The 17,158-nt window shown below is 37.7% G+C and overlaps 1 protein-coding gene across 5 annotated transcripts in view; it reads left to right on the top strand.

Annotated features, from left to right (window-relative positions):
- PLEKHA7 (pleckstrin homology domain containing A7) overlaps window positions 1-17,158 on the top strand; it is a 143,094-nt gene that overhangs the window by 12,397 nt on the left and 113,539 nt on the right. The window lies entirely within an intron of this gene.

Below are 17,158 nucleotides of genomic sequence, written 5' to 3'. Positions count from 1 at the left end.
ATTACATTAACAAGGATGATGTTAAAGTGCATAGTTTCCAAAAATATTATGAGAAAGGCTTTTGTGGTATTGTGTTGAAATAATTATGTGTGCATCATTTTGAAAAGCTCCTGAGATGATTTGGCATCAAGGTCTTAAAAACAAGCCTTTACACTTCATCTGCTGGGAAAAACCAAACACATCCCTCTGGTCTTTTGAATGCTGTATGTTTAAAAAAAAAAAAAATATGGGAGTTTTTTTCTGTATGTCATTCCTCCTAAGGTAACAATTGCTTTTTTAGTAGCTTCCATTCTTAAAGAAAGTTGCAGGGTTCAAATTTTGGAAGATGTTGACAGTGAAGTTATTCCCTCTTCCTGATCAGTCTGTGTCAAAACACATTTATGTTAAAATGTATTTATAATTATATTGCTAGCAGCTTCTCCCCTCCCCCTGCAAAGAGTAATCCTGAAGCTGAAGCAGGTCAAAGACTGTCTGACTGTCTAGTGGGAGCTTTTTTGGTATCTGATAAATAAATCTTCTGAGAGGTGAGCACTTGCCATCTTCATAAAAACATGATAAATACTATACTTACTGACACAAATTGCTTTGAGGAAATATTTCTGTATTGGGTATTTTTTTTTAATGCTAGGGAAAAATAGTAACATCTCTTTCAAAAGCTTTGTGAAATGGTAGGAGCTATTCTGTCCTAAGTCTTTCCTGGAGTTCTTTCTGTTTCAGTTGGGTCACTCAGAAATTTGAAAGTAAACTTTCAGCTTATAGATGTTTTATGTTAATTTTCCTTCATATTCTATGTGTGAATCTTTACCATTTTTTGGAAAGACTCCTTTCACTAACTCAGTTTTCAAGTAGACTATGCTAACTCTGTCAAGTTTTAAATTTTTTTTGTTATTATTTTAAAAAGTGGTTAATTGTAAGGAAAACTACTTGCTTGTCAACAGGTCTGACAAGTAGAGGAAGGAGTTTGTACTTAATCTGAAAAGCAGCAGGAGAGGAATGCCCTTCAAAGCTTTCTAGCTCTTAGGTTGATATCCCCCTCCCCCATCAGTGTTGAAAACAGTTTCTGCAGGGCATGAAAAACAGGTTTTTATTTATGTAATGTTTCTCTGGAAATAAACTTTAAACATTACTAAAAGAATAGCAGTTTTTAGAGATTTTGAATTTTGAAAAGCAGTGATTTGAATGCTTAGAAGGCACACCAGCCCACTCAAATAAGCTGCTGCTTAGTATGTTTTTAATAATAATGTGGTTTTTTTTTTTGTATAGGCTTCTTAGATTGCCTGTAAAAAAGCTTATCTTAAATGTGACAACTACCTTTTTAAAGTTGCCTGGTATAAGGATATCCTGTATAATTTGTTACCTTAACTATTTGAGTAGCTGTAAACAGCTGAGGGACCTACAATTGTCACATGAATTTTTGCCTTGTAGCTGATGGGGAAGTGCTGCTTGTTTCAAGAAAAGTGAAATACTTGTGACCTGTGCAATCGATACCATTTGTTGAAACATGCATACACTAAGTGATGTAGTAAAGGACAGACCTTCCTAACCTGCTCAAGGATTATGAGGAGTTATTTCCTGCAGGGGTTGGGAAATTGTACCCTCTGCCTCAATGGGTAGGCTGGTGCTCTGGAGAGGAGACTTGCTGAGTCAAGAAGGGTGGGTACAGAGATTGAGGATTTCCTCCCAAGATCAGAAGACAGAGGGACTTAGAACTGCAGACATCCTGGGACAGCATTCAGGTTAGTGGTCTGGGATAAATTATGGAGAGAGGAATTTTTTATTATGGTATGCCTGAGGAAGGCTGGTTTAGGAGGTAGCCTACTACTGATTGGAAGAGATTAAATCTCCAATCTTAGGTGTGGCTTAACAACCATTCTGAGGTAATAAGGACACTTGTGATTTTTTTTTTTTTTTCCCTTTCCTTCCCCAACCCATCTTACTCCTTTTCTGTGGGTGTGTTCACACATACATCTTTTGCTTACATTCTCTATGCACTGTTGGAGAACTACATAGAGCTGTCTGAAAAATAGGAGCTTTTAATAGGTTGGGATCTTGACCAGATAAGTGGTTTGTAGATCTTCCTATGGCTTGGTTTTACTCAGTGGCTGGTAGTAAACTTGTCTGTTTAGCAAGACCAGGATGTAGAAAATAGACACAAGCGAGGATAACTCTGGAAGGAAATATTGATTTATTGATTTCAAAAGTGGAAAAAGTGAAAAACTCAGTTGTATTTTAGAAGAAAAGGGCTGTTGAACTGTACCACTTGGAAGAATGCAGCCTAATGACTTCTGATTTGAGAATCTTTTTGCTGGGTGAACAAAATGTTGAAAAATATCTCAATCCTATCAGTTTCCCCTGTTGTCATGTTGGTTGCTAAAGTCTGTCACCACAATCCTGGTGGTTTCTGAACTGCCTGAGTAACTTTGCAGCATGGCTGGCAGGGCTTTGTCCAGAGGAATCTGCTCTGGTCATTGTGTGTGTTTCCAGGACCATTTTATAGGTGTTCTCTCATCTGGGGAGCCCAGACTATTACAAATGCAGTGTGTGCATCCTACTCTTCCTGGGGAGATTTCCATCTCAGCTACATACAAACCAAGTTTTGAGAAAAAGCTCACTGACTCTTGTGAAAAAAGATTTAACTCTTTTGAGTTTACGACTGTGCTCTTACTGATGAAATGACCTAGTGATTTAACTGAGTATTAAACAGTAACTTCATTTTAAAATGCTTTGGTTTTATAACAAGTATTTTAAAAAAAGTTCTTGGAACTTCAGCTGAAAACTCTGAAGATTCTTTTGCAAAAACCAAACGTGGAAGTCTTGTGTCTGAAAAGAAAAAGTGTCAGACATTCAGATAATTAAAATTACTTGTGTTCTAAAGTTGTCTTAATATTTTAACTAAAATGTTGTGCTTGATTCAGGGTTTTTAATAATAGATTGTAAAACTGTTTTGTGGTGGTTTTTTATTATTGCACTGAGGGAAAAGACCAAGATGCTTTTATTTTTGTCTCAGATGTAACACTTTCAAACCTGCACGTCCTCTCCTTCTGCACAGTACTGTGGATGCTGCTGCCAGCTCCATCCCAGCACTTGGAATGAGCTCACCTTAGTCAGTATGACCTTGCTGTGGGCTGCTGCAGGTGAACTGGCAGCTGAAATAAGATATTCCTGTGCCTCCAAACAACTGCTGCCTACTTGAGCTGTGTCTTGGGAAAAACAGAGGAACACCTCTCACTGCAGACTGTTCAGAGTGGAACAGGATGGGGGTCCCAAGCTCAGGAATAAAAGGAATAATTTGGGAGGCTGCCAAAACTGCCATTGGTTGAGCAGATGCAACCAAGAGAGTGATGTGTTAAAGAATGTGCTCTTTGCTGTATGGTAGGCTCAGGATGGGAGAGGCCCCTCCTCATCACTGGCATCAGGATTTGAGTGCTTGTGGAGGGTTGACTTCAGTTTAAAGGGTTTCTTTTTTTTTTTTTTTTTTGTTTGCTTGCAAATGAGCCACTACTTTTAAGATCATTTTGGCAGGCTGAGAGCTAGAAAAGCAGCTAAAATAATACCTGTGTGAAAGATGCTGTTTCCAAGTAAGGGAATTGAAGCTGTCACAGCCACATTTCTATTAACAGAAAAATGTGTACTGTGCTAGCTTTGCTCCATGAGAGGAAAATCTGTTGATTGTAGTTCTGTCAATCAGTCAATTGTTCCCCTCATAATCAGTGGTATATCTGAGAATTAGTGGTCTGAGGTGAGGGAGAGTGAGGCAGTCTTGGAAATGGTTGCCTATTGTTAAAGATGTATAAAAAAAATTTCAACATCTTCCTTAATAAAGAGGTTTCAAGAAGCACAAAAACTCCCCTTTCAGGAATCTGCTAAAGTGACTATGTTCTCTTCCAAGCAGAGAGCAGCTTTCCCCAGGAATTGGATTATGCTCAGATTTAGAGGAGAGCCAGATGTACTCACTACTTGGATTAACGCTCAAAAAAAAAAAAAAAAGAAAAAGCCACATAGAGAAACTGGGTTCAAGCATTCATTCAAACTCTGAATGATACCTGCAGTTTTAGTTTACTTTATTACCTGCTTTCCTTATCTCATTTGAGTTTCAAAACAAGCCCTGAGTCATGCGTTCTTGTTCTAGAAGCTAAACTGGAGGGCCCCAAGGGCAGACTCTGCAGGGTTCTGCTGTGCCACAAGAGGGCATTTTTTGTGCCAATTTGGCTACTGTTAAGGAATAAATCTACTTTTTAAATGTCTCACTTTGGATTAATTAATCTTGAAAAAGAGTCGAAATGATGCATCTTTTCTCTGAGCTCCATAGTTTCATAGCTAAGGTTTAGATCTCTGTTTGCTTAGATAATGTGGGATTTTTGAATGGTTTCTGTAATTACATAAAGCCTGAGAATTCAGAGTAGAATTATGGTACATTTGGAGTTTTGTGTCTGGTGAAGTTTATTTAAATGATCTGCCTAGTATTGATTACAAGGAATTAAGCTGGATATTGAAGAAAATAACAATGCTAGAACTGTTTTACCTTTTGGGACCAGCAATTTAAGATAATGTGGTTCAGTGTGGGAGGTTGTGATAAGAAGAAGTGTATCCTTGTCTTCTGTTTATATGGAATATGAGGCCAGTAAAAACAGAGGCAGTGTACTGTACACAGCAACATACATTACTTTGAATATTGCAAGATATCATTATGCAAACATTTTACAGAGTTTGCATTTAATCAGCACTATTGTAAACGACCAAAAAAAGCTTCACCTTCCATTTGGTTTGGAGCTGCTCACCCTTTGCAGTGGGGTGAGGCACTGCTTTTTTCAGGAAGCCCTGGAAGAGCTGCTGCTGCTGCTTCTTGTGCAGGGGGTGTCTGCTGGGATTGCTCCATGCTGTGCCTGGGACGTGCGTGCGCCTGTTCCCCCGGGAGCGCGCGGAGCTGTCCCGGCGTGCTGTCCCCAAGGTGAGAGCTGCCTCCCCTCCCTCATCCCCATTCCCAAAATCCCCTTTCCCATGCCATAAGGGGGCTCTTCTCATAGGAGAGCTGCAGGAGCAGCGTGCCAGAAGGGTTTATCCAACTCGAAATACATCTGGTTTTGAGCGTTCCTTGGGAAATATGGCTGCAAGGAAGAGCATCTAAGCCAGAGATGAATTGTTCTGGCAGGTCGGGGTTGTTCTGCCAGCTCAACTAATCTTCAGGGGCTTTCCAATCTCGAGTGCAAAACATAACTGTGGTAGGATTCTGTTTGTTTTTTAAAATATGGGAATTAAGCTTTGCAAACTGCCGCTCTCAGGTTGGTGGGCTGAACTTGGGATGGAGACATTAGCAAATAGTAGGAGAACATCACTGAGGGCTTGGAAAGTTGACACAAAATTTCTGTGTGCAGCAAAAATTGCCTGGATAGTTTTAATGTGATTTTTTTTCGCTGTACCAAATTTACATTTAGAATAAAAAAACCCTTTTTTTAAATAACCGACCTGTGCATTATTAAATTTAAAGGTAATATCTGATCCCTGTCCATAAAAGCTGAAGTTATGGAAAGACCTTTAGCTTTATTTACTTTGGTCACTTGGTATTTTTTTCTCCAGTTCATAAATCGAATTTGTACTGAAATTGTGCCTTTAAAAGTCAGTGAGTGGTGTGCTCTGCCTCAGGAAAACAGCTGTGCTTTTGTCATTTGGTTCTGCAGTATCTCTGCATGACTATTTAGAGGATGTCTGAAGCCTTCTGAGTACTTCATGTGGAGGGGTATGTTGGCACCAGTAATTTCTAAACATCAGTTAAATAACTTACTTGTAGTAATGCTATCCACTTAGATTTGGCATGGTTCATTATGAAAAAGAGGAATTATTGTGCTGATGTAGTTTTCTATGGGGGATTTTTAAAACTGTGCTGTGTATTTTTTCTGAAATTCATGTGCTTTTGTATACAATGTGTGTGTTTTTGTGGCTTGCTTGCTAATAATTGGATTATTCCATAATTCCATTATTTATTTGTTTTGGTTTTTTTTTTTTTTTTTTTTTTCTCCTTTAAAAGAGAATCTACTTTATTGGCTTTAAAGAAGAAGTTTGTGAAAACCTTCTTGTAATGCATGTGCTCTGAAAGAGGAGGTGGCAAACTAAATATGTGCTGACAGAAAGGATAACCTTAATATTGCTGGGTCCTGTAGTGTTCCTGTGTCTCCTAACAACTTCATTTGGAGGCTGTTACAGAATTTGAGTATTTTTGCAATGAGAAGATGCATGTGTTGGTAGCTCCTGTTATTTACTCTTAAGGAACGGTGTTTCAGTCATTAAAAAGAGTTTATTAAGACTAGGATGGCAATTAAAAACCTTTAACATATGTCTCTTTTTAAGTCTTTTTAGTGTGTTTCTGTATAGAAATGCAAGAATAACTAGTTCCAAACTAAAGGCCTGTTCTTTTCACCGTGCTGAGGGTTACAATAAAAAATGTAGACAGCTGCTGGAGATTCGGGTTTGTAGATGCTTTCAGAGATATTCTTTGAATGAATAAAGGCTAATAAGGTGTTTGCAGTCTTTGGCTAGCCCTGCTTGGATTCTTAAAGCGTGCTCATATAAGAAGTGCTGGCATAATTGACACCAAGTAATTATTGTTTTGAAAGTCTTAATTGGGGCTTGGCATGGGTTACTCATGGAATCTTTGTTGTTTTCCTCTATAAATTCTGCTATAAATTGGTGTTGAACTATGGGGAAACTGGTAAAAGTCCAGAGGTAGACCCCTGTGCAATAAATGTGCTTGTCTGCAGATACATACATGACTTGAAATCCATACATACTACCAATAAAACACCATTCAAAAACCTTTTTCTTGTCAACTAGAGTCTGGGAAGTACGGCAAGTTATGCTAGCTGTATTTAAAAACAAACATACCCACCCTCTTCCCACACATGCACGTGTGGAAATGACAGAACTTAACATTTGCATCAGCACAGAACTGCAGAACTTGTGTTCATACACAAGTGAGGTGGAAATCATACTGGATTTGTGCAGAATAAGCATTAATTGTCAGAGGACATGCTTTGGGTGGGAAGGTTTTACAGAGATGCTGCTAGTATAGTAAATATTCTAGTGGAGAGCTATCCAGCAAATCAAGGAGCAGATTCCAGGCAAGTTCCAGTAAAATGTCATTGTTACTTTAAATTGTTAAAGTTCTTGGATTCTATGATAAAGGGCTTGTTGTAGTGTAAAGTGTTTGTAGTCAGCCTTATTCAGACATAGCAACAATTGCTTTTGTTCATACATGTGATGTAAATGGCAGTTTTCAACTTCTTTATGACTTCTGGTGCCTTCAGAATTACTTTGGAAAATAGTATCTTCAATTGAGATGATTGGCTATTGAACAGGCTGGATATTTTTCGTAATACTTTTCTATTTATACACTAGAATAAAAATTGCTTGTTTGAAATATTTTAAGCCATAAATGCTTTGTTTGTTTTTGAACCATTAAAACAGTGAAGGTCGTGTTTATGTGCTGCCCAAGAGACTTTTGATTTTTGCAGCTCATAACAGGAGAGGGAAAGAGTTTGTGGAGAGATGTGCACAGAATGTGAGCAGATGTATCTATATAATGTTTGGACATGAGCTTTTCCAAGGATACTTAGATTACTCAGTTGTATACTGGTCAGTAAAGGAGGAAACATTAAGTCCCCACTTCTGTGGTTGCTGGACTACTTGGTGTGGAAAAAAATACAGTAACTATCAAAACAGTGTATCATTACGGGATATAACTAGAGCATGTCTATTTGGTGCTTTAAAGCCAGGGCCAAATCCTGGGAATGTTAATTTGGCCAGGATGCACATGTGCATACTTGCAGTGCTTTTCAATATGTCACGTGCTGCCATTCTACTGCAGACAAAATTGTTTGGTGTAGAGAGTACAGTACCTCAACATAGGCATAGGATTTTGTAAAATCCTCTGTGTCTGACATTCCAGGAATTTGAAAAGGACAAAGAAAAGGGGAGAACACTTCTAGTTAAGCTGGAGAGAATATCTGCTTGACTGGAACTGAGTATCTTTGCGTGTGTTCCTTAATTGTGGGAATGGTTTGCAATTTCTGTGCATAAAGCACTAGAACAAAACCTGAACAAAAGCAGCACACATATCAAAGCTTTGCTTGTTATAAAGTCTCTCCTACAACTATATAATAAATAGAAGAATAATGAAGTTATTAAAACAAATAGGAGCTGTTTTTCCTATTATTCAGCACATATATTTGGTTGTTTTCTACTTCATCTCTGCATCACTTAGTATAATTGGTGTGAAATCAGATGTCTACTGTCTCTGTGCTTCTTATATACACTGTTATAGGTATGGGCAGATGCATTTACTGCCTGTTTCACTCATGGTTTTCATAAAAGGGGCAATCTTGAAATATAACAGATGATGTCTGACTTGGTTAATGAATGTAGAAGGTTATTTAGTGGTGATTCAGCTGGTGACCTTGGAGATAACCTTTTTAGAAAATGAAATTTCTTCAGCAGTTAATGTTCAAACTTGTCATCTACTTTGAGGCATTTGTTGAGGCCTTTTGTTTTTAAGCTACATGGTGAAATTAAGATGATAGATTATGTGTTCAATTTTGAATCTTACTAGACCTGATCTTCTGTCAGTACTTAAAAAAATCACATTTATGTAGCTAAGCCATCCAAAATAAGAAAATAGCTGTTGCTGTTTATTTCTGAACAATCTAATAACCATATGTGTTTCTTAGGTAGTTAAACTCTAGCCTAAAACCTTGTAGATATACATGCATTTAATTTTGTGTGGGAGATTTAGGTAAACCATCCTGCTATGGTTTGGGTTAGCACACCTGGGTGTGTTCATCCTGTTTTACCTCTTCTGCATCAGTGTAGTGTACTTGTTGCCTTGAGCATGAGGATTTGCTGGGTCTGTGCAATTGTCAGAGTAGCTGAGGTTTTGTGTGACCATAAATTCAGCTGCATCATGTGAACATAATTAACTCTCATTATGTGTGCCTCATAAGTTCCATTCAGTTATCTGAGTTGTAATCAGCTGAAGAAGTGGTGGAGGTCCTGTGTTCACCAGCCACGCAGAAGAAATGCAGGAATGTGTAAACAGTGGTGTGGTTTGTGCTGGGGAGGGCTGGACCTCTGGGGCCAGCATGGAGTAGCACTTCAGGACAAGGGAGCCAGGACAAGGAGATGCCAGCAAGGACAGAAAAAGTATCAGTAAGTCAGGGCAGTGTTGCCTGAAATACACATAGGTGAAGACACAGGAAATGTAATGGTGTAAAGGAGTAGGGTGGGGTATGGCATTTTTTCCTGTTAATTCTGCAGCTGTGGATGTGCCCATTGCTCTCCTGAAATGATTGATGTGCTCCTTTTAACTAAAAGTTCAAGCTGGCAGATTGAGAGCCTCACATCTTGCTTGTAGCCGAGGTCCTGAATTTGGAACTTTTGAGGTCCCGTGACCCTCACCTCCAGTGAGTCCTCCTTGCATATGGAGTTTTGCCAGAATGTGCATCATCCGTACTGATGGGGTTTCTACCAAAGTACCCATAAATAGTGAGTATTAGCAAATATGTGGGAAGATAGGAGGCAGAAATTGTGTGTGAAATAGAGGATAACGTTGAAGGGTGAGTAGTACTTGCATACTATTAAGTTAGCCTACTTAAAAGATTTGCTGGCTGATAAATAATAAAAGACTTTATTCTCTCAGCTTTAAATCTCATGCCTTGACTTTTTCCAGAAACTTTCTGCTCTTTGAGGTAAATTCACAGTATCTGTCTTTATTGTTTCCTTTTGTATGAGCTTTTAACAATAGCCTTTCAAGTAAGCTGAGTGTGCTGACAGTTGTGAGAGTATTCATAAGTGAAATTTTAATGGATGGAAAATGAGGAATGTAAAATAATGGGTCACTCAAATAAGCTTAAGGAAAATCTAAATGCCTTGAAAATTAATGTAGTTACAATCTCATAAACCCCAGGCTTGTCACAGATTCATTTTTGCATGCTGCTACATTCCTGATATGCATTTCTCCTGTCCTGTAGTTCAACTTTTTCTGAAGTATTCTAGGGAATGCATTAAAACTGGGAAAGTTAGGCTGTCAGAGTCCTGCATTTTAAAACAGGGTACTTTGAAGAAACATAATTGCTGTCTGTATAGAAAATACTGTACTTTGATATAGCCAGACATTTTGATAGAACTTTCAGGCTGTGTAGAATTTATAGCACAGGCTGTGGTTGCCAGTATAGTTCTGGAAGTGGAAAAAGGGACAGAAAGGTCAAAAAGGGGAACTGTCTTAAAGTAAGTATTTTGCTATTTTTAACTAACCTTTGGGCAGTTATCATTCTTTCATTCATGTGTTTATTTGTATCTTTTTTGTTTGAAAAATGAAGTGGAAGTGGCAGGTATACAGGATTAGATTAATTTATCAGGTAGGGCATTTCTTACTCTCTATTTCTTTCTTGGGCTTTTTTTCCCTGTTGTTCTGTTTCTGGTTGGCATATTTCCAGTCTCACTGCTTTCAGATTCCTTGTCTGCTTCTCACCCAAATTTTTTGATTAATAGTGTTTCAAACAATGTCATTCCAAACTAGTTACACTTAGTCATCATTTGCATCAGTGTGATGACTAAATGTTGTGAGTTGGGTTTTTTGTTGTTGTTTTTTTTCTCCCCAGATTTTAAAGTTTGAATTAATTCCTCTAAGTACTCTGGGCGACTTTGTTATAGACAGAATCAAATGGCCAAATTATAATTCAGTGTACTCTCCCCATGTGTATTTGGAAGTTACACAATGTGCAGTGCCTTCCTTTTTGAAATAATTTCCAAATTGGAGTCCTGCTGCACATGACTCCTATACTCCCTGCTGATCCAGGACAAACTGCAGTCCTGCCTTAGAAAATGGATAAAGGCTCCTTGGCTAGACTTTCTTGTGATACCAATTCAGCCATTTAAATGTATTTTCAGTTTTGGCATAGATTGGTTCTAACAGTGTTCACTTCCTTTATGTTGTTGGATATTCCTAATGTAGTCTGATCCTGAAGGCTCCAGTCTAAAAGGTACTCTTTTCAGTATCTCTGTATTCCTATTTCTATGAACTTCCTTTCTGGCACAATTGTGTTTGCAAAAAATGCTGTGATAGCACTTGCTGAGCAGCATTTTTAATATATATTTAATCTTAATTTTTTGTATTATATATACAGGTTTTATTAGTGAGAAACCTCCAGGTATTCAGTAAAAGTTGCACAATTCTATGTGTATCTCAGTAAATACTGTCTGTCTTGAGGGTATTCAGCAGTATGCTGTTCTTGGCTGAAGAACAATAGCTATTCATTTAATAAATTACTTTGGTAGTTAATATTTTAACTTATAAATCTTTTCAGTGTGGTCTTAGAATGCGCAGAAGTGTTGGCAGAGTACTTCATATAAAAATATATAATGTATATAAATATAAGTATATGTGTGTACTTGTACATACAGCCATATGGTGCAGTTATAATTAAAAATGTAAATCTATACAATTAATCCCAAAATGATTTTCTATCCTGTGCATTAAAAAGTTTTACATTTAGAAACACTTTTACAGTAGTGTTCATAAATACAGATGCAAATAATTTAAATGTTTTTTAATTGCCCTGTAGTTTATTTAGCATAAAGAAGCAAAGTATTCATAAAGAATTAAGTGGGATTAGTTTTAAGTGTGCTTTTACATTGTTGACTGTTACTTCAGTGGAAGTGTTGTTTTGGTTCTGCATTTAGCATCTGTCATTCCTTGTGCTATTTTATTCACTAATATTCTGCTTAAAGACATTTTTATATGGGCTTTTTTCTAGAATCATCTTTACTAAGAATACTGGAATTGTGTTTTTAGTAGAATTATGGGTTTTCTTAACCTGTAAGAGGGGAAAGAGGGATGGCACTGAGAGTGTCTGGGAGCCTTGTGTCCTGATGTGACCGTGTGATGTCGGTTGCCAGAAGGGTAAATATGCAAAACAAAGGGTTCTAAATTCTGTGCTACTGCCAAACCACGCTTAGTCTTGTGGGGACTTGGTTATTTTATGATTGCCCAGCTGCTAAATGTGATGTTCACCCATGGCTCTTCTTTGAAGCCATCAGCTAGAAAGAAATCATATTAACAGATTTACTTCTTGTCTAGCTGTAGGTAACATAGAGATGACACCTGAGAAAGTTACTTTTGGGTTCATGTATAGGCAGCAGAATGTCATTTCCAGGGCTACTTCATGGATCTTGACATCTAAAAGAGATCAGGTGACTTTCCCCTCCAAATTTCCTTGCTTTCCAATGTGAAATGCAGGGGACTGCAATGCAGTGACTAGCTCAGCAATTGATGCTTGGAGATACAAGAATGTGTCTTATGTGGAAAGTTAATGTGCTGCTGCTTTCTACCAGTTCTCTGTGCAGCTGGTACCTGGTTAATGGTGGATCTTTTGGAACAGGACTAGAAAAGACACTTACCTGGGTAAAGAATTTTCTTTAAATGCTTTCAATAAAGATCCTGAAATTATACCTAGATGTTAACTGCTGTTCTTGTTGATTTGGTTCCAGAGACGAGAGCTCTCTCCTTGCTATGCAGTATTTTCAGCTTTCTACTAGTCTGGGACTGATGGAATAACAAGTATATATTAAAGAAAACAGTAATGCTGTCTTACTTGAAATTCATATTATCATTTCAGAATGGATAGTTGCATCTGTGGTGTAACGTTTAATGGGTCTAGATACTCTGGGATTAAACAAAGTTTTGATTTTAAATAGAGTCTGAACACAGATTCAGATATCTAGCTATTTTTCCATGTTCAGTTTGGTCCTCAAATGTTTTCTGCCTGCATGTAATTAAGCTGTTCAACAAAGACTTAGTTTTGCTTCTCATTTGTGACAATAGCTGTTGTGAGCTTTCAGGTTCCTAACAGCTAACAAAATACTGTTTTCTGTTAGTGAGACTATCTACGTGAAAAACAAAGAACTGGAGTCGTGTAAGTCAGAAAATCCATGAATAAATCATTAAGGGTACTGCAGTACCTATTTTGAAGGTTATACTATTTAAAAAAATATTCATTTTTCCCTTTATTTCAGTAGACGTTCCCCTTTTTTAGTATATAGAATGTATGGAGAAAAAAAATCAAGACTTTTTAAAAATAAGTGACCTTGGGTAGTCTTGTACTTTTGTCTTCTGTATGGTACCATTTCTCAATTCTTCTCACTCCACCATAGCCATGTGCATTGTGTATTCTGAGAGGCTTTAAATGATGCCCTGGAAGGTTTGTTGTTTTTTCTTAGCACTTGGAATTTCTCTCTTGGGTTGCTGTTTTGGTCAGAGGGGTGTTATGTGTTTGGCTGGAGTAGGTTTTGCCACCAGACACAGGGCTACTTGCAGCTATTGTGTGGGAGTAGAAGAGGCAAAGGAATTAACATGTGCCTGTTTCTGAGCATTTCTGGGAAACAAAGGACAAGGAAACAAAGCTGTGTCCTTTCACCATTCTAGGTCATTAAAGGTCTAATCTGGAGCTTGCTGATTTCAGTGAGTTTTGGATTACTGCATGGCTGAGTTAGGGGCAAATTAATTCATCAACTTCAATTTCATTAGAAGGGGAAGGTGTAAAGCCCTTTCCTGAAGGCTGTGGATGAGCACACCACAAATTGGTTGACTAATAAATTTCAGTGGGGCTTAAATTAATCCAAGAGTGAGCTGTCAATGAAGGGGATGCCCACATTTCCACAGTATTGCAGCCATTTCCTGACCAGTCCTGCCTTTTTTGGCAGCCTGATGGCCCAGCTCACTTCTTGGTCCAGCTAGAAACACATCCTATGGGAGACTGATCTGAGCTGAATCACTTGCCCTTTGCTTTGCTGCAGGGCTGCACAGACACCAGTACCAGTGCAGAGGAAGCTTTGGGAAGGCAGGAGGTGGGGCTGTTCCTTTCAGTAGTAGTGGGATCTTTGTTGGACTTTTTTAGCTTTTTAGAAAATGATGCATTCAGTGGAACTGCATGCCAGATGAGAATTATGCACAGCACATCTTAGGGATTTTCACCTCCCAGGAGAGCAGACATTTCTTGAGGTATGGCAGTTGTCCTTCAAAGTCTGGTTTATATGCTTCCTAACTGCAGTAATTTTATTTTACTTTTTATGACATTAATCTTCTTAGATACTTCTTACCTAGCCATTGCTTTTTATGTCTGTCACTTCCCTGAGCAGAACTAAAATAGCTCCAGTTAAATAAAAACAAAGAGTAATTAAAATTAATAGTTTTACCCATGAAAGTTTACCTTGGATTTCATGTGAGCTTTAAGATGAAGTTACTATGCCAAAAATCCTTTGACAGAGATAGGAAAAAGTAGCAATTTGCTAAACAATGCCTTTGTTAAAGTTTTATTGGAAGACTGAGCATTAAACTTTTGTTTAAAAAAATGGGTTCTTTTCCAATGCTTATAGACGGTGAATGTCTTGTGAAGTTTAGAATACAGATATGAATTGTTTTAATATAGCTTAGGCTTTAATGTAAGGAAACTGAATATGAGGATATGCAGACACCCAGGTTAGATCACTGATATGCTTTGATATGTACTTTAGGTTTGTAAAATTTCCTGGCTATGGGGCACTTTGTTCTGCTACTTTTTGAGATGGGGAGACATTTCCTTTTCAAGAACTTTGGAAAATACCATGCTATTCTTTTGGTGCATGGAGAGTTACTACTGTAAAAATCTTGATATTTTTGTCCTGTTTTTGTTGTTGTTTTGTGTTTTTTCAAACAAGGATTACAAAGAAGCATTCAAATGTACAGCTGTGGTGGGAGGATGTGCTTTCTGCGGGGACACCGTGGTACATTCCATCTCATGGAATGCACTTGGTGTGACATTTAACAAAATGTGTTGCTTAACAGCTTCAAGAAAGGCCAGCTAAATTGTAGAGATGAATGCAATGGGAGCCTTTTCTGCAGGATGGCTTGCCTTCCTTACACTTCTGCAGCAGGCATTTATTGGCAATGTAGGGAATGGGACTCAGCTGCTGGACAGCGTTCTTGAAGAGTTTGTGGATTAAACCAAATTACAGGAGGCACACTGCTGTGTATCCCAGAGAGCTGAAGGGTTACCTGCCCAATAGAGTTCCTTGTGAGCAAATTGAAGTGATTCATTTGAATAAATAGGATAAATTGTTTATTGTTCAGATGTTATGTAGTCGTGTTGAAAACTGCAGCTAATCTGCAATCTTCTGCTGTCTGCTTTTTATGCTAATGTGGAGTTATTTTGCAAAGGTTTGGGAAGGAAATCCATTATAGGGTTTATTGATCTTTGTGGTATTGGCTGCCTGCAGAATAGTTTCCACAGATGGCGAAAGAAACTCATATTTTAACTTGAGGTGATGAATTTGAATGTTGTCCTATATCTATGTCATAATGAAATCCAACAAAGAGCTTAGGAATTGTGAGTTGGGTTTTGGTATTTTGTTGTTTTGTTTTGTTTTGTAACAAAGCTTACTAGAATATTTCTTAAGCCCTAAGAGTTTTATTAGATAAAGTGTGGCTATTTCTGTGCTTTTGAGTGGGGGAGAGTTGGGAACAGTAACTTTTTATCTACAAAAAGAGATTATATTGGTAGAATGTAGTGGTGATTATGGCATATAATCAGTGAGAAATAATTCCAAAATTGAGCTCCAGGGTATCAGTTGTGAGGATTTCTAAATAACGAATACTGTTTAATGTAAAAAGAAAAAAAAAAAAAAAAGAATTGCAGGAGTGAGGCATTTTCTTTAAAATGGACATGTTGCACATTTGATGCTCTGCATTTCTTCTTCACTGGAAATACCAGATTGCAATTAAGATGGCAATTATTTTAGATGTCTCTATTTTGTCTCTATTTTGAGGGGCTGCAATTTTCAGAATTATAAAAATAGTTCAGAAAGAATTCAAAAAAATTGGAGAAGGAAACAACTTGGTCAGATTTAGACAAAATCTCTCTTCTGAATTGGCAGGCAGGAAGAATATAAAATTTTATGTTTAAATGTGCACTTTAAAGAAGACAGGTTTAAGCCAAGAAAATTTCTTGATGAATCTGTAGAATAGAATGGTGTATGGTTATATATAGATATGGTTATATCTATGTGAGTATTCCTGAGACATTGGGAAAACAGAAGTACTGCAATAAAATGTAAGTTGAAAACATTCTTATCAAAGCCTGTTTTATAGGAATGTCATGTATTTTTAAAATAGAAGTTGTACTTCTTATTTCAAAAATCTCAGTGTATCTCTCTGAGATAGACAATGAGCATCAATGGTGAAATTTTCTACTTCTGTTTTTGTTGGAGCTTCATCTTTATTCAGAGTGAGAAAATTCAGCTTCATGAAAATAATGGAAGTGTTCTAGTCTTCTGGAGAGTTCACCCAGAGGACCAGAGGAGCTCTGTGTGTGAGGAGGGTCTTGAAACTGATTTTTGTCAGATCTGTTTTCCAGGTGTTGGGGACAGGGAACTTGCAGTTGGCAAAGTATGTTGAGGCTTCCATAACTCTTTTTGTCAGCTTGTACTATTCTGCAGGACCCTCCAATCCTTATTAGTGAACCAGCTTATTGTGATATGCTAGTTCTTGGTTTTGAGACTGTCCCTGACCCTGCTTTCCTGGTACTGCTTGTTCTGGGAAACCTGAAGATGTGTAATTACTCTCTTGGTATAGATTCTTTTGTTTGTTTTCTGCATTTCCCTGCTCTAACATAGTGAAGAGGTCAAGATGTAGAAGGAAAATAGTGTCATAAATAAATAAATTGTGTTCAGCTTCTTCACAAAGACCCATAGGAGCCTTTTGTAAAAATCTGTTTTGTAGCCAGCAGTCTCCAGCCTTTGCTGCCTGGGTTTATTCCATCCCACGAGCCTGCATTTGCTTTTCTTGGATGTCATGAGGTTTCTGTCAGCATGTTTCTGTCATCATTTCTTCACCCTCCAAATGGCAGCTCTACATACTCTCTAGTGTAGTGCTGTTTAAAAGTTAGTAAATTCAGAAGGTTTGTTAAGCTTGGCTTTTGCTTGACTTTTGCATTGGTATCAGTTTTAGCTCTGTGCTGTGAAGAGTGGCTGTATATGGTAAAGCACCCTTAAAGGCAAGCCTGAATTTTAGCACCTTGTTTTAGCATCTTAGGAGTACTCTGTGCACAAAGTGCTTATCTATTCTGGCTCAATTTGCTTA

This window comes from Oenanthe melanoleuca, chromosome 5, assembly GCF_029582105.1.
Source record: "Oenanthe melanoleuca isolate GR-GAL-2019-014 chromosome 5, OMel1.0, whole genome shotgun sequence".
NCBI classification, from domain to species: Eukaryota; Metazoa; Chordata; class Aves; order Passeriformes; family Muscicapidae; genus Oenanthe; species Oenanthe melanoleuca.
This window is presented reverse-complemented; position numbering and strand designations above follow the sequence as displayed.